Raw genomic sequence first — 18,925 nt, 5'->3', positions numbered from 1 at the left:
CAGATATTGCTGCCTGTCACTTTCTCTCTATCTTTTGCTACCATTCTTCTCCCTAGTCTCTGTTCTTCCCTTCTCCCCTCTTTCTATACTGTATATATTTGTATATATCCTGTTTTCTCTCTACTGTATATCCCTTTCCCTCCCCTCTGTACGATCCCTACCTCTACTGTATATCCTCTCTCTCTCTCTCTCTCTCTCTCTCTCTCTCTCTCTCTCTCTCTCTCTCTCTCTCTCTCTCTCTCTCTCTCTCTCTCTCTCTCTCTCTCTCTCTCTCCTTTCCTCTCTCTCCACCTCCCTGTCTTTATCTACTGTATCTGTTTATCTACTGACTTCTGAGAATCAAGGTATCTGCTATATACATCTTTATGCCACTCTCCCTTTGCCCTGTCACTAAACCTATCCCCTCTCAATCTTATCTTTCTATCCATCTCTCCCTTCCTTCTTTCTTCCCTGTCTCCCTTTTATAATTCTCTCTCCTCGCCCTCTCTCTTCTTCCCATCTTTCTTCCCCTATTATCTCTCACTCTTTCTGCCTTTTTTTCTATAAAGGTGACCTGCAAGAAAAATCCAATTTTCTCAATTCGTCCTTGTATTAAAGTCTAAAACCTGAATTGAATTTTCAAGACCTTGCCAATTAAATATTCTGGACACTTTTCCTGCTTTATTTTACCTTATAAACTCAAATAAAGATACTCAGGCATAGTGTTCACAATAACAATAATAATAATAATAATAATAATAATAATAGCATGTTCTTGTATAGCGCTGCTAGTTTTACGTAGCACTTTACAGAGACATTTTGCAGACACAGTCCCTGCCCCACAGAGCTTACAATCTGTTTGTGCTGCCTGAGGTACAGGGGGATAAAGTGACTTGCCTGAACTCACAAGGAGCCGACACTGGGAATTGAACCAGGTTCCTGCTCCATGCCAGTCAGTGTCTTTACTCACTGAGCCGCTCCTTCTCCACCAAAGCACTATGTATATATTCAGATGGGCCTCGCTCTTTCTTTTATAGAGACCAAGCAAATGGCTGCAGACAGCTAATTGATTAATATTATTGAGTATATTTAATATATATTGAATTATTAAATAAGAGATGTGTGCATTTTTACTAATATTTTTGCAACTTTGTAAAAATAAAAAAAACATAAAAAACCTATAGGGAAAAGACACACATTTGAATGTCTGAGACCGAGTAAATAACAACAAAAAAAGAGATTATTTCTTATTATTAATTTAGAAATATTGTATTATTTAAATAAAAATAAAGATAATTTTGATTATTTTTGAGATATTTAGAAGAAACGCCAAGACATGACTTATTTATTATTTTAACAAGTGAATTTCTTTTGATTAGTTGGGAAATATTAAAATAGGAAAGCAAATGGTTAAGGATTTTTTTTTATAATACATTCTCCATATTTTGGGGAAGAAAAAAAGCAAAACTACATTGAAAAGTTTGACAGGTTTAGAACATCAAAATCAAAATGGAATTATTGCAAAATTGTATTAAAGCTGCAGTTCAGGCTCCCGTTTTTTTTGGTTTTTTTTTTAACTTCAATAGTTTCATGTGAGCAATCTCTACTTACCTAAAAAACTGCATAGCTGCCGGTCAATTCGTTGTCCGTCTATTGTTCGGCAAAGTTTGGCGACATCTTTAAATATGGGGAATGTAAATCGTTGCTATAGGAACAAGAATGCTTGTTAAAATAGAATACAAGAAAATTGGTCTTTCAAAGTTGTTTTTTTTAAAACAGAAAATGCTAAAAGTATTTTTTCTTACTACAGAACTGATTTATTAAAAAAAACACACATGCAGGATATTGCTTGAACTGCAGCTTTAATTAAAAAAATATATATTATATTATTCCTATGGTATTAGGTTCTAAAATTAAACAAAATAAGAGGTGTGGAATGTACTTTTGTATTCTATATTGCAGGATTACTGAACGTAAATAAAAATTATTAAATATCATCAAATAACATTCATATTAATAAAGTTAAATGTTTTAAGTATTCAGTGCCATAAAGTTTAAAATTAAATAATTACAAAAGGTTTGTTTATTAAAATAACATACCACACGCAAGAGACATATTTTTGCTATTATTTAGCAGAAAAATTATAAAACCATAAAAGTATACAACAAAAGAAAAGGAAATAAAGAACAAAATTAAAAATATATACAGTACTGTAGAAATGTGTGTGTGTGTGTGTGTGTGTATGTTACACACATACATACATACATACATACATACATACATACATACATACATACACACAGTGGTGTGAAAAGGAAAGTACGCCCTCTTTGAATTCTATGGTTTTACATATCAGGACATAATAACAATCATCTGTTCCTTAGCAGGTCTTAAAAGGAGGTAAATACAACCTCAGATGAAGAATAACACATGACATATTACACCGTGTCATGATTTATTTAACAAAAATAAAGCCAAAATGGTGACGCCATGTGTGAAAAACTAAGTACACCCTTACTGCTTCCATAGGAATTGAAAATGTAAGTAGCAGACATACTGTAGGGGCAGATTCCTCCCTGTATCTCAGGCACCAGACATACTGTAGGGGCAGATCCCTCCCGCTATCTCAGGCACCAGACATACTGTAGGGGCAGATTCCTCCCTGTATCTCAGACACCAGACATACTGTAGGGGCAGATTCCTCCCGGTTTCTCAGGCACCAGACATACTGTAGGGGCAGATCCCTCCCGGTATCTCAGGCACCAGACATACTGTAGGGGCAGATTCCTCCCGGTATCTCAGGCACCAGACATACTGTAGGGGCAGATTCCTCCCGTTATCTCAGGCACCAGACATACTGTAGGGGCAGATTCCTCCCTGTATCTCAGGCACCAGACATACTGTAGGGGCAGATCGCTCCCGGTATCTCAGGCACCAGACATACTGTAGGGGCAGATTCCTCCCGTATCTCAGGCAGCAGACATACTGTAGGGGCAGATCCCTCCCGGTGTCTCAGGCATCAGACATATTGTAGGGGCAGATCCCTCCCGGTATCTCAGGCACCAGACATACTGTAGGGGCAGATCCCTCCCGGTATCTCAGGCACCAGACATACTGTAGGGGCAGATTCCTCCCGGTATCTCAGGCACCAGACATACTGTAGGGGCAGATTCCTCCCGGTATCTCAGGCACCAGACATACTGTAGGGGCAGATCCCTCCCGGTATCTCAGGCACCAGACATACTGTAGGGGCAGATCCCTCCCGGTATTTCAGGCACCAGACATACTGTAGGGGCAGATTCCTCCCTGTATCTCAAGCACCAGACATACTGTAGGGGCAGATTCCTCCCTGTATCTCAGGCACCAGACATACTGTAGGGGCAGATCCCTCCCGGTATCTCAGGCACCAGACATATTGTAGGGTCAGATTCCTCCCGGTATCTCAGGCACCAGACATACTGTAGGGGCAGATTCCTCCCGGTATCTCAGGCACCAGACATACTGTAGGGGCAGATTCCTCCCTGTATCTCAGGCACCAGACATACTGTAGGGGCAGATTCCTCCCGGTATCTCAGGCACCAGACATACTGTAGGGGCAGATCCCTCCCGGTATTTCAGGCACCAGACATACTGTAGGGGCAGATTCCTCCCGGTATCTCAGGCACCAGACATACTGTAGGGGCAGATTCCTCCCGGTATCTCAGGCACCAGACATACTGTAGGGGCAGATTCCTCCCTGTATCTCAGGCACCAGACATACTGTAGGGGCAGATTCCTCCCGGGTTCTCAGGCACCAGACATACTGTAGGGGCAGATTCCTCCCGGTATCTCAGGCACCAGACATACTGTAGGGGCAGATTCCTCCCGGTATCTCAGGCACCAGACATACTGTAGGGGCAGATCCCTCCCGGTATCTCAGGCACCAGACATACTGTAGGGGCAGATCCCTCCCGATATTTCAGGCACCAGACATACTGTAGGGGCAGATTCCTCCCTGTATCTCAAGCACCAGACATACTGTAGGGGCAGATTCCTCCCTGTATCTCAAGCACCAGACATACTGTAGGGGCAGATCCCTCCCGGTATCTCAGGCACCAGACATATTGTAGGGTCAGATTCCTCCCGGTATCTCAGGCACCAGACATACTGTAGGGGCAGATTCCTCCCGGTATCTCAGGCACCAGACATACTGTAGGGGCAGATTCCTCCCTGTATCTCAGGCACCAGACATACTGTAGGGGCAGATTCCTCCCGGTATCTCAGGCACCAGACATACTGTAGGGGCAGATCCCTCCCGGTATTTCAGGCACCAGACATACTGTAGGGGCAGATTCCTCCCGGTATCTCAGGCACCAGACATACTGTAGGGGCAGATCCCTCCCGGTATCTCAGGCACCAGACATACTGTAGGGGCAGATTCCTCCCTGTATCTCAGGCACCAGACATACTGTAGGGGCAGATTCCTCCCGGTATCTCAGGCACCAGACATACTGTAGGGGCAGATTCCTCCCGGTATCTCAGGCACCAGACATACTGTAGGGGCAGATCCCTCCCGGTATTTCAGGCACCAGACATACTGTAGGGGCAGATCCCTCCCGGTATCTCAGGCACTAGACATACTGTAGGGGCAGATCCCTCCCGGTGTCTCAGGCACCAAACATATTGTAGGGGCAGATTCCTCCCGGTATCTCAGGCACCAGACATACTGTAGGGGCAGATCCCTCCCGGTATCTCAGGCACCAGACATACTGTAGGGGCAGATCCCTCCCGGTATCTCAGGCAGCAGACATATTGTAGGGGCAGATTCCTCCCGGTATCTCAGGCAGCAGACATACTGTAGGGGCAGATCCCTCCCGGTATCTCAGGCACCAGACATACTGTAGGGGCAGATTCCTCCCGGTATCTCAGGCACCAGACATACTGTAGGGGCAGATTCCTCCCGGTATCTCAGGCAGCAGACATACTGTAGGGGCAGATCCCTCCCGGTATCTCAGGCACCAGACATACTATAGGGGCAGATTCCTCCCGGTATCTCAGGCACCAGACATACTGTAGGGGCAGATTCCTCCCGGTATCTCAGGCACCAGACATACTGTAGGGGCAGATCCCTCCCGGTATCTCAGGCACCAGACATACTGTAGGGGCAGATTCCTCCCGGTGTCTCAGGCACCAGACATACTGTAGGGGCAGATCCCTCCCGGTATCTCAGGCACCAGACATACTGTAGGAGCAGATCCCTCCCGGTATCTCAGGCACCAGACATACTGTAGGGGCAGAATCCTCCTGGTATCTCAGGCACCAGACATACTGTAGTGGCAGAATCCTCCCGGTATCTCAGGCACCAGACATACTGTAGGGGCAGATTCCTCCCGGTGTCTCAGGCACCGGACATACTGTAGGGGCAGATCCCTCCCGGTATCTCAGGCACCAGACATACTGTAGGAGCAGATCCCTCCCGGTATCTCAGGCACCAGACATACTGTAGGGGCAGAATCCTCCTGGTATCTCAGGCACCAGACATACTGTAGGGGCAGAATCCTCCCGGTATCTCAGGCACCAGATATACTATAGGGGCAGGTTCCTCCCGGTATCTCAGGCACCAGATATACTATAGGGGCAGATCCCTCCCGGTGTCTCAGGCACCAGACATACTGTAGGGGCAGATCCCTCCCGGTATCTCAGGCACCAGACTGTAATGCTTGCGCTGCCCACGAGCAAGACAGGACCCCGGTACTGAGGTGGGGAAGTATTGAACCACGCACCCACAGCAGCGGAAGCGTGCCTGCAGACGGGTTGTCAAACGTAGCCGGGTCTGGGCTGGAGAGAGTGGGTTAGTCGATACTTGATAAGGTCTTGGAATGGAGAGTTCAGAATAGTCAAGTCCATTAGCCGTGGTCTTGGGTTGGAGAAGTCATAATCATGGAAGTCCGTTAGCCGTGGTCTGGGGCTGAAGAGGTTAGAATCATGGTGGTCCGTATAGGCGTGGTCTGGGTTGGAGATATCCGCAGAGTCGAGGGTAAGCCAGAGTCAGTATCCAGAGAGGTTTCAAAGTCAAGTCGGGCCGGTACACGAAGAGTTACCTGAAGAAAACACAGAACAGGGAGCAAGGCTCAATGAACGCAGGAGCTCAAGGCTACAACAAGTTATGCTCAGCAATGACTGGGAGTGAGAGCAGGGTAGTTATGGGAAACAGGAACCAGTAGCAAGGGAGGCGGAGCAGAGGCGCGGCCTCCGCGGATTCAAGGATTGGCTGCAGCAGACAAGTGGGCTAAAAGTACTTGCCACGCAGCTGGGGAACGGTGCACGTCCTCACATGTGCGCGATGCGTGGTGCGTCAGAGGGGGCGGAGCTAAGCTCTGTGGCACACTATAAGAGGTGCGCACACGCTCTGTAAGCAGAGCGGGAGTACGCGCTGGTGCCGGAGGTCTGAGCTGAGACAGGTAAGGAGGCAACACGTCGCAAATGACGTGTTCCCTGATTCCTTACAGTTCTCCCCCCCCCCCCCCCACTTTAGGATCGGCCTCAGGACGATTCCCATAAGGCTTGTGCGGGAACCTGGCATGGAATCGCTTGAACAAGCCGGGAGCATGGATCGGATTAAGAGGTATCCATGAACGTTCTTCTGGTTCATAGCCTTTCCAGTGTTCAAGGAATTAAACACCTCCTCTGGAGAATTTGTAATCGATTATGGATTGAATTTCAAATTCTTCTTGACCCTGTACGATGACAGGTGGAGGTTAAGGCAAGATGTCAGGAAACTGAGAACTTCGAACCTCAGGTTTTAACAATGAGACGTGAAAGACCGCCAGGATTCTCATAGATTGAGGCAGTTGTAAACGGTACACCACAGGATTGACCTGTTTGAGAATGGTGAAAGGGCCCAGGAATCTTGGGGCCAGTTTCAGTGTAGGTGTCTTCAATCTCATGTTCTTAGAAGAAAGCCACACTTTGTCTCCTGGCCTAAATTTGTTTGCCTCACTGCGATGGGGATCCGCCGGTGTCTTTTGTCTGAGTACTGCCTCCTGCAGAGTCCTTTGAATCCTCTTTCAAGAATTTTGGAGCGAGTTCACTCTGGAATCTGCTGCTGGAACCCCGGAAGGGTTGGAAGAGATAGGAAGGTGCGCTGGATGAAACCCGTAAATTATAAAAAAAAAACGGTGACTCTTGAGTAGACTAATTTCTGAGGGAGTTATGAACGAATTCGGCCCATGGGAGTAGTTCCACCCAGTTATCCTGTGCATCAGAAATTAAGCATCACAGGTATTGCTCTAGTGACTGGTTTGTTCTTTCGGTTTGTCCGTTAGTTTGGGGATGATACCCAGAAGAAAAAAGAAGGGAGTTCGCCAACCTTTGAGCGAAGGCACGCCAAAATTTCGAGACGAACTGTGACCCCCGATCGGACACTATAGAGAGTGGAACTCCATGAATACGAAATATTTCCTTGATATAAATATCTGCCAAGGTTGCAGAGTTAGGAAGACACTTGAGAGGAATGAAATGGGCCTGTTTGGAAAACCTATCAACAATAACGAGAATAGTATTCATCCCACGAGAAACAGGAAGCTCAACAATAAAGTCCATTGACAGGTGGGTCCACGGTCGGTCTTGAATAGGTAAGGGACGAAGCAGACCAGATGGCTTTTTGCAAGCGGACTTATTTAGAGCACAGATGGAACAGGAGTTGATGAATTCCTTGATATCCTTAGACATATTAGGCCACCAAAGTGCGTCTGATCAATTTGGAAGTCCTCTTTGTACATGGGTGACCGGCCGACTTAGAGGAATGACCCCACTCAAGGATTTTCTGGTGAAATTGAGGTGCAGCATACAAACAACCCTCCGGCACGTCCATACCCTTGGGAATAAGCATCTTAGTCTCCAAGATCTTGTCCATCACATCAAAAGAGTTAGCCGAAATGACATATTTGGCGGGTAGGATGGTCTCAGGAATGTCTTCAGATTTGTCTTCACTGACAGATTGACGGGGTAGGGCATCAGCCTTTAGATTCTTAGTACCAGGAATGTTGGAAATGATATAGTTGAATCTGGAAAAGAACAATGCCCAGCGAGTCTGACGGTGAGCCGAGGCGACAGGCACCCTCGATATATAATACATTTTTATGGTCAGTAAGAATTGATATAGGATTTTCAGTACCCTCCAGGAGGTGTCTCCACTCTTGCAGAACAAGTTTGATGGCCAAGAGTTCCCTGTTGCCAACATCGTAGTTTTGTTCTGCAGGGGAGAATTTTTTTGAGAAAACCCACAGGGGTGTAGCTTATCCTGAGGGGACTGTCTCTGTGAGAGTATGGCTCCTGCTCCAATATCCGAGGCATCTACTTCCAACGTGAAAGGAAGTTTAGGGTCCGGGGTGCGGAAGATAGGAGCAGAGACGAACGCTTTCTTAAGGGTTTCAAATGCCTAGCATGCCTCAGGAGACCAGGAGGAAGTGTCCGCATCTTTCTTCATCAGGGCAGTAATGGGAGCCACTGTGGCGGAAAAATTACGGGTAAATTTACGATAATAATTGGCGAAGCCAAGAAACCGCTGAATCGCCTTAATAGAAGTGGGTTGGGGCCAATCTACCACTGCCTTAGGTTTATCAGGATCCATAAAGAAACCCTTGTCAGAGATAATGTATCCCAAGAAAGAAGTGGATGTTTGGTGGAAAATACATTTCTTCATCTTGGCATAGAGATGATTCTCACGTAGACGGGAGAGGACTAACTTGGTGTGCTGGATATGCTTGGATATAGATTTAGAAAAATAAGAATATCGTCAAGGTAGACAATTACAAAAATGTTGAGGACATCCCGAAAAATATCATTCACGAATTCTTGAAAGACCACTTGTGTATTACAGAGCCCAAAAGGCATGACCAAATATTCGTAATGGCCGTCTCTCGTATTGAAGGCCGTTTTCCATTCGTCCCCTTGTCGGATGCGTATGAGATTGTAGGCCCCACGAAGATCGAGTTTGGAAAAAATGGAAGAACCTTGTAGTCGATCAAACAATTCTGAGATGAGTGGCAAGGGATAACGTTTCTTCAGGGTTACTTTGTTAAGACCCCTATAGTCTATGCAAGGACGGAGTGAACCATCTTTCTTCTTGACAAAAAAGAACCCAGCCCTTGCTGGGGAGGAAGAAGCTCTAATGAACCCTCTCTTTAAGTTCTCCTGGATATATTCGGACATAGCCTTAGTCTCAGGAAGAGACAAAGGATAGGATCTGCCTTTAGGAAGGATGGCACCGGGCAGAAGCTCTATGGGGCAATCATAAGGGCGGTGCGGAGGTAAAGTTTCAGAGCGAACTTTATCAAAAACATCAATGAACTCTGCATATACTTCAGGAAGTGTAGGTTTGGCAGGAATACTGGTCTCTACGCCAGCGATAAGTTGTACCGAAGATTCAGGAGCCACTTCAGTGGCAATACCCCATTGTATAGGTCTTTTGTCTGTCCAGTCTATAAGCGGATTGTGTTGTTGAAGCCAAGGAAGGCCCAGAATTACCTGAACAGAGGGTGAATGAATAACATCCAGTGATATTTTTTCCTTGTGACCGTCACTAGTGGAGAGTGTAAGAGTAGGAGTCTCCAATGAAATGAAGGTTAGCTGGAAGGGGCGTCCGTCGATAGCCTCTAGACCCACCGGTATTGATTTATTGATCAGAGGAATTTTATGTTTGGTAGCGAAATCTTGATCCACAAAATTTCCCCCAGACCCGGAGTCGATGAAGGCAGAGGCAGGAGTAAGAAAGCCAGGACCCTCAATGAAGATAGACAGCATGACCCTGGTAGGTAAACCTCTCTTACTAGGAGGGGAAGAAGAAATGGTACCCAATGAGACCCCCTTATACCTCATTGGGTGTTGGCGTTTCCTGGCTTCGTGGGACAGGGAAGCACCAGGTGACCGGCAGTCCACAGTAAAGACATAATCCTTCAGGTCTCTGACATTGTTTCTCTGAAGGGGACAGCTGGTGACTTCCTAACTGAATTGGTTCTGGAGCGTCAAGAGCTGGGAAAGTAGAAGGAGACAGACTGGGGACAAGAGCCGTTGGTGTGAGAGAACGTGAGTGATGGCGCTCCAACCTCCTTTCTTGAAGTCCTTGATCCACCCTATTACAAATGACAATAAGATCCTCGAGCAACGTAGGTCTTTCTAGAGCATCTAATTCATTCTTTAATGACTCGGAGAGACCTTCCCAGAAAGCTGCAGATAACGCCTCATCGTTCCAGCCCGTCTCTGCTGCGATAGTCCGGAATTCCAGGGCGTATTTTGCAACCGGTCTGTGACCCTGTGAATGAAGAAGCAGCAGTAATCTTACGGCCAGGGGTATTGAAGACCTGCTTAAATTCCTTCTTGAAACGTGGAAAATCTTGAACAAGCACCGGTCTCTGCTCCCAGATGGGGGATGCCCATGCCAAGGCGTCTCCGGTTAATAGAGCAATAATATACGCCCCCTTAGATCTATCAGAAGAGAAGTGTGAAGGGGTTAACTCGAACTGTATGTCACATTGATTGAGGAAACCTCGATATCCATGGGGATCTCCAGCATTTTGATTGGGTGTTGGGAGACGTGGCTCGAGGGAGAGAGAGGCTTCAGGGGAAGAAACAGACAAAGGAGCAGGTCTAATAATTCTGGATTGTGATTGGTTAAGAGAAACCGTGGCCAGGTTTTGAGTCAGGGAAGCAATCTGATTATCCAGGTATTGAAAATGCTACGAAATCGAAGACAGGGCTTGGCCCACCTCAGGGGGGTCCATGTTCGTTGGGCTGAGCATACTGTAACGCTTGAGCTGCCCATGAGCAAGACAGGACCCCGGTACTGAAGTGGGGAAGAAGCAAACCACGCACCCACAGCAGCGGGAGCATGCCTGGCAGGCGGATTGTCAAACGTAGCCGGGTCTGGATTGGAGAGAGTCGGTTAGTCAATACTTGCCAAGGTCTTGGAATGAATCAAAAAACTGTATGGTGCTCTATTTATGCCATCTAAGGTCTTGGAATGGAGAGGTCAGAATGGTCAAGTCCGTTAGCCGTGGTCTGGGGTTGGAGAGGTTAGAATCGTGGTGGTCTGGGTTGGAGATATCCGCAGAGTCGAGGGTAAGCCAGGGTCAGTATCCAGAGGGGTTTCAAAGTCAAGCCGGGTTTATACACGAAGAGTTAACTGCAAGAAAACACAGGACAGGGAGCAAGGCACAACGAACGCAGGAGATCAAGGCTACAACAAGTTATGCTCAGCAATGACTGGGAGTGAGAGCAGGGTAGTTATGGGAAACAGGAACCAGTAGCAAGGGAGGCGGAGCAGAGGCGCGGCCTCCGCGGATTCAAGGATTGGCTATAGGAGACAAGTGGGCTAAACGAGTACTTGCCACGCAGCTGGGGAGCGGTGCATGTCGTCACGTGTGCGCGCCTCACGTGAAAAAAGCGCAGTGTGTCCGAGGGGGCGGAGCAAAGCTATGTGACACTCTATAAGAGCTGCGCATGCGCGCACCCCCGCTCTGCTTAGAGAGCGCGCGCACGCGCTGGTGCCAGAGCGGAGGTCTGAGAGATGACAGGTAAGGAGGGAACACGTCACAAAGGACGTGTTCCCCGATTCCTTACACAGACATACAGTCGGGGCAGATTCCTCCCGGTATCTCAGGCACCAGACATACTGTAGGGGCAGATTCCTCCCAGTATCTCAGGCACCAGACATACTGTAGGGGCAGATCCCTCCCGGTATTTCAGGCACCAGACATACTGTAGGGGCAGATTCCTCCCGGTATCTCAGGCACCAGACATACTGTAGGGGCAGATTCCTCCCGGTATCTCAGGCACCAGACATACTGTAGGGGCAGATTCCTCCAGGTATCTCAGGCACCAGACATACTGTAGGGGCAGATTCCTCCCGGTATCTCAGGCACCAGACATACTGTAGGGGCAGATTCCACCCTGTATCTCAGGCACCAGACATACTGTAGGGGCAGATCCCTCCCGGTATCTCAGGCACTAGACATACTGTAGGGGCAGATTCCTCCCGGTATCTCAGGCACCAGACATACTGTAGGGGCAGATTCCTCCCGGTGTCTCAGGCACCAGACATACTGTAGGGGCAGATCCCTCCCGGTATCTCAGACACCAGACATACTGTAGGGGCAGATTCCTCCCGGTATTTCAGGCACCAGACATACTGTAGGGGCAGATTCCTCACGGTATCTCAGGCACCAGACATACTGTAGGGGCAGATTCCTCCCGGTGTCTCAGGCACCAGACATACTGTAGGGGCAGATTCCTCCCGGTATCTCAGGCACCAGACATACTGTAGGGGCAGATTCCTCCCGGTATCTCAGGCACCAGACATACTGTAGGGGCAGATTCCTCCAGGTTTCTCAGGCACCAGACATACTATAGGGGCAGATTCCTCCCGGTATCTCAGGCACCAGACATACTGTAGGGGCAGATTCCTCCCGGTATCTCAGGCACCAGACATACTGTAGGGGCAGATTCCTCCAGGTTTCTCAGGCACCAGACATACTGTAGGGGCAGATTCCTCCCTGTATCTCAGACACCAGACATACTGTAGGGGCAGATTCCTCCCAGTATCTCAGGCACCGGACATACTGTAGGGGCAGATTCCTCCTGGTATCTCAGGCACCAGACATACTGTAGGGGCAGATTCCTCCTGGTATCTCAGACACCAGACATACTGTAGGGGCAGATTCCTCCTGGTATCTCAGGCACCAGACATACTGTAGGGGCAGATTCCTCCCGGTTTCTCAGGCACCAGACATACTATAGGGGCAGATTCCTCCCGGTATCTCAGGCACCAGACATACTGTAGGGGCAGATTCCTCCCGGTATCTCAGGCACCGGACATACTGTAGGGGCAGATTCCTCCAGGTTTCTCAGGCACCCGACATACTGTAGGGGCAGATTCCTCCCTGTATCTCAGGCACCAGACATACTGTAGGGGCAGATTCCTCCCGGTTTCTCAGGCACCAGACATACTGTAGGGGCAGATTCCTCCCGGTATCTCAGGCACCAGACATACTGTAGGGGCAGATTCCTCCCAGTATCTCAGGCACCGGACATACTGTAGGGGCAGATCCCTCCCGGTTTCTCAGGCACCAGACATACTGTAGGGGCAGATTCCTCCCTGTATCTCAGGCACCAGACATACTGTAGGGGCAGATCCATCCCGGTATCTCAGGCACCAGACATACTGAAGGGGCAGATCCCTCCCGGTATCTCAGGCACCAGACATACTGTAGGGGCAGATTCCTCCCGGTATCTCAGGCACCGGACATACTGTAGGGGCAGATCCCTCCCGGTATCTCAGGCACCAGACATACTGTAGGGGCAGATCCCTCCCGGTGTCTCAGGCACCAGACATACTGTAGGGGCAGATCCCTCCCGGTGTCTCAGGCACCGGACATACTGTAGGGGCAGATTCCTCCCGGTATCTCAGGCACCAGACATACTGTACTGTAGGGGCAGATCCCTCCCGGTGTCTCAGGCACCGGACATACTGTAGGGGCGCTTGATGAATCTTGTTATTGTGAAATGCTTTGAGTTCCAATGAGAGAAAAGTGCTATATGAAATAAAGTTGTTATTATTAAAAGTAACAAAATTGTTAATAAAATAAAAAAATACCTACCAAAAAACAACATAAAAACTAGATTAATATACTGATAAATAAATACAATAATAAAAAAATGATGTTGAAATCAGTTAAATATAGAAATAAATTAAGAGCAAAAAATTGTATCCCAATAAAAAGAAATCAAAGCAAATAATAAGGCAGGGACAATATGGGAATACTATTTAAATTAACTTATATAATACAAAAATATTGACATTAAAATGAAAAATATATATATAAAATATTAATAATTAAAGTTGGTATTAGAATACAATAAATATAGGGGGGAAATTACCAATAATGTAAATAAAAAACAGAATGTATAAATGGGATGAATATATCAAAATAACAATAATTAAAATGAGATTAAAAAAATATATATATATATATAGGATTTGCTTGTGTAATACGAGCTTGAGACAAAAGGTGGCACTGTGTATATATATATATATAGCAACTGTAAATATTACTGTATGTTCGTTTGCATGTCTTAGACAGGTCTGCAACCCTGTCTCTCCCCATTGCAAACAGTATGCATTAGCTTGAGGATTTGCTTGTGTAATACCAGCTTGAGACAAAAGGTGGCACTGTGTGCTCATTTGCATGTCATTTCCCAGAATCCCTTGCTGCAGTGGAAACGCTGTGTGCTGGGCGATAATGGGGAGAGACAGGGTTGCAGACCTGTCTAAGACATGCAAACGAACATACAGTAATATTTACAGTTGCTTTATGCTTTACTGTGGAGGGTTTTTGTCACTTTTTTACCCACCATAACCTTAATAATTGTATATATATATATATATATATATATATATATATATATATATATATATATATATATAAAGATAAAAAATAATTAAATCACAGGAGAAATCACAGGAGAAATGAAGACTCAATAATAGAGAAATTTAGATTCAAATAATGAAAACAGGTTAACTGTAAAACATTTTAATAATAAAGTGGTATGTAGATACAAAATATGAAAATACATATGAAAAATAATTTTAAAAGGTCACAAATTCATTTTTTTTTAAATAATTGATTAATTAGCCAAATAATTATTTAATAAACTATCCCTTTTTTAAATTTATTTTTTGGTATTTCATTTCCCCCCCCCCCAATACAATAATTCCCTTAGAGTCTGAATTTATCATTAATAAAAGTACTGTACAATGGGAGATATCCTTTATCTGTTAAATAGGTCCTATAAGGAACGTCTTTTACTAGGTATTTCCAGAAAAAGGAGGTGACCTGTATAACTTCAATGTCTACAGGTATATAGGAGTTTCCCCAGGGTCCAAAACATTTTGGATAACAAATTATTTGTGTGGTAATCTGAAAATAACCCACTGGGAATACATGGATTATCTTCACAATCAATTCTAGATTAACTTTTCTATACATATCTATGGAATAAGAAGTTCTCCGTTTTATTCCGGAGATAGAAAGTGACCTCCAGAACATTCAATGTTTCCTCCTCAAGCTCTAAAACAATAATTATTGTAGAACAACTAATTTATCGGTGAGACATAGAATATCCTCACAATAATTGATGGATTTGCCTTTTTAAACAGGAGAAAGGTGGTCCTCATGAACTTTAAATGTTTAAATCACGTATAGGGTAGCCCACGATTTGCCATCATGGGCGCAGCATTAACTAAAATGTGCCATTACACATCTTGAATTGGCCATGAGGTTCCTCTGTGATAATTAGAGCTGTTAATTACACGTTAATTAGAGAAATCGGGAAAAGCTGAACTCCTCTGAGGGAGGTCTGTTTTTCAACCTCGTCTACTATGTATCCAAAAATGGTGCATTATCCATTAAAAACAGGTCGAGTGCAGAAAAAACATAAATGGAGAAAACCTTCAGTATATTTAAAAACAAAAGGAGTTCTTCTTTCGTGTTCCTTCAAATGTAGGTCCATTAAAGAATACAAGAAAAATGCACGCAATGCGCATCTTTTCTTTTATTTCTTCCAAGGTGCCCACCATTTCCAGGGGGTCACCTTGTTTCAGGAGCTGACTGGGGAGACGCTCCGCACACATGCTGCAAGGAGATTTATGTTTCCAACACAATATATACCTGCAGCACGAGCGCTGAATTTCCTATATCACCTACCTCTATTAAAGAATACCTCGATTAAAGAAAACCTCGATTAAAGAATACCTCGATTAAAGAATACCTCCATTAAAGAATACCTCCATTAAAGAATACCTCCATTAAAGAATACCTCCATTAAAGAATGCCTCCATTTTTTCAAGAGGAAGAGAAGTCACCTCCAGAACTTCATGGGCCAAACTCACTTCTCTGGATATTGTTCATGACAACGACATATAGAGGAATCTCACTGTTGCAGGTACTTGTGTTCCTCAACTCAATAGTCAGCAGCTTTTAATAAATGGCTGTACATTCTCGTAGTTGTCCTCCTGCGCAGCCAGAAGACATAGCGAAAGCTGGAGAAATGCTAGAACACCACATTTTATTCGCTCTTCCTCAGGCCCTCAAAATTATATATGTTTTTTTTTTTTTTTTTTTAAACAGTACCAATGAGGAAGTATTGTTTCAGGAAAAGTGAGGCCTCCTCCAGAATATTCAATGTTTGCATCCCACACAAACTCTGCCTGAAATATTCAAGTTCACTACAAAATAATGAAGATTGTATAATGACAAATTGTTATTCATTCTGGAATAGGAGTTGCAGAAAGACGAATGGAGTATTGAGCTAATTAATTTCCTTCACTTTTTGAAGTCTTTGTTAACCAAAGTCTGACATAAAGTATCAATAAATTGGACTTAACAATTAAAAAAATCTTCTAAAACATTTCTAATGCAATGACCTCTCGCATGTCATTCTCTCTCGATCCCTCCCTGACATCCCCTCTCTCCATCTGTCTCTCACTTACTCTATCTCTCTTTACACTCCAACAATCTTTCACTCTTTCATTCTACCTCAACTCTCTCTAATATTCTCTCCTTTCATCTCTATCTTTCTCTTACATCTCCCACTCTCTCTTGTTCTGTCAGTTTATCTCCCCCTTCACCCTCTCTGTCTCTCTCTGTGAATCTCTCACTCTCTGTATCTCTGAAACTCTGTATCTCTCTCTGTATCTCTCTCTGTATCTCTCTCTCTGTATCTCTCTGACACACATTCTCTCTCTCCCCCCTGTGCTTACTCCTGTCTCTGCATGCCTATCTCTGTGTATATCTCTCTCTATCTATCTATCTCTGTATCTCTCTGTGTATCTCTCACTCTGTATCTCTCTCTGTGTATCTCTCTCTCTTTCTCTCTGTATCTCTCTCTCTCTGCATCTCTCTCTCTCTGTATCTCTCTCTGTATCTCTCTCTCTGTATCTCTCTCTCTCTCTCTCTCTCTGTACAGTATCTCTCTCTCTGTATCTCTCTGACACACAAATTATCTCTCTCCCCCGTGCTTACTCTTGTCTCTGCATACCTCTCTCTGTATCTCTCACTGTGTATCTCTCTCTCTCTCTGTATCTCTCTCTCTCTCTCTCTCTCTCTCTCACACACACATTTTCTCTCCCCCCTGTGCTTACTCCTGTCTCTGCATGCCTATCTCTCTCTCTCTCTCTCTCTCTCTCTCTCTCTCTCTCTCTCTCTTTCTCTCTCTCTTTCTTTCTTTCTCTCTCTCTTTCTCTCTCTCACTCTCTCTCTTTCTCTCTCTCTCTCTCTCTCTCTCTCTCTCTCTCTCTCTCTCTCTCTCTCTCTCTCTCTCTCTCTCTCTCTCTCTCCCCTGTGCTTACTCCTGTCTCTGCATGCCTCTCTCTGCATCTCTCTCTCTCTCTCTCTCTGTCTCTGTCTCTCTCTCTCTCCCCTCTGTGCTTACTCCTGTCTCCGCATGCCTCTCTCTGCATCTCTCTCTCGTGCTGACTCCTGTCTCTGCATGCCTCTCTCGGCATCTCTCTCTCTCTCTCTCTCTCTCTCTCTCTCTCTTTCTCTCTCTGTCTCTCTCTCTCCCCCCTGTGCTTACTCCTGTCTCTGCATGCCTCTCTTTGCATCTCTCTCTCTCTCGTGCTTACTCCTGTCTCTGCATGCCTCTTTCTGCATCTCGCTCTCTGTCTGTCTCTCTCTCTCTCTCTCTCTCTCTCTCTCTCTCTCTCTCTCTCTCTCTCTCTCTCTGTCTCTCTCTTTCTCTGTCTCTCTCTCTCCCCCCTGTGCTTACTCCTGTCTCTGCATGCCTCTATGAATGTTGGTGGTAAGAGTGGGATCTACTTTTGTTTTTCTTGCACTCATCGTTCACTGGTTTCTTCATTGTGTGGTCTGTGCATGAACTGCCAACTCTGTCTTCCAGGGGGGAATTTCACACATACACACTCAGAGAGTACCATGTGTATGTGTGTGCTAATGTATGTCTGTGTGTATATGTATGCATTGCCTGTGAGTATATTGTGTCTGGGTATGTTATTGTGTTAGTGTGTGTGTGTGTGTGTGTGTGTGTGTGTGTGTGTTATCCAGTGTGCTTGTCTCAGTGTGAATATATGTTGTATGTCTATGTTCTCAGTGTGTGTGTGTTCATGCATCTTTTACTGTGTGTATGTTAAAGTGCGCGTAAATGTGTGAGCAATAGTTTAGTGTGACTATGTGCTGTATGTGTGTTGTTATTGTGTTTATTGTGTGTCATGGTTTTTTTTGTCACTATATCATGTGTACCTACAGTATGTTAAATGTGTCTGAAATTGTGAGCCTGCTTGTATGTCAGCATGTTGTGTATAATTGTTTGTGTATGTCATTGCATGTCTGTGTACTCACACATTGTGTATATTTGTGTCTGTCATTGTGTGTCTGTAATGTCCCCGTGTTTCTGAGAGAACATGTTTAAAGGGTGTATCACTATATATAGACTATGCCACTATCCCCAAGAGCTGGCAATCTAATTTGCTCTGCGTGTATTGAAATCCAATCGCCTGTCAGTTTCTATGGTGACTGTTTGACCTTTGATCTCTGGCTCGTTATGGTAATGAATTCTGTAATGGCTTGTTAATTACTCCCCGGAGGCTGAGAGTTAATAGCTGGAGTGAGATGTGGGGGGATTGTCATTCTGTGTGTGTTTCTGTGTCTGTGTCTGAGGCACTATATGTTTGTGTGACTGTGTGTCCCTGCACACTGAGAATTGTCATCATTGTGAGTGTTTGGTGTCTCTTTGGGTATTTCACAGAATGCGCGTGTCCCTGTTTGTGTATGTCACAGTGCCTCTGAATGTCACTGCGTCTGTGTGTGTCTTTGTCACCTTGTGTGTCTTATCACTTTGTGTGACTGTGCGGGTCTGTCACTATACATGTCTGTGTGTCACTGTGTCTTCCCATGT

General features: G+C 45.4%; 1 protein-coding gene across 4 annotated transcripts in view; it reads left to right on the top strand.

Moving 5' to 3' along the window:
• LOC142465634 (neurexin-2-like) overlaps positions 1-18,925 on the top strand; it is a 262,948-nt gene that overhangs the window by 110,896 nt on the left and 133,127 nt on the right. The window lies entirely within an intron of this gene.

Source organism: Ascaphus truei, chromosome 14 (assembly GCF_040206685.1).
Source record: "Ascaphus truei isolate aAscTru1 chromosome 14, aAscTru1.hap1, whole genome shotgun sequence".
NCBI classification, from domain to species: domain Eukaryota; kingdom Metazoa; phylum Chordata; class Amphibia; order Anura; family Ascaphidae; genus Ascaphus; species Ascaphus truei.
The sequence above is the reverse complement of the archived record's forward strand: the minus strand, read 5'-3'. Positions and strand labels throughout refer to the sequence as shown.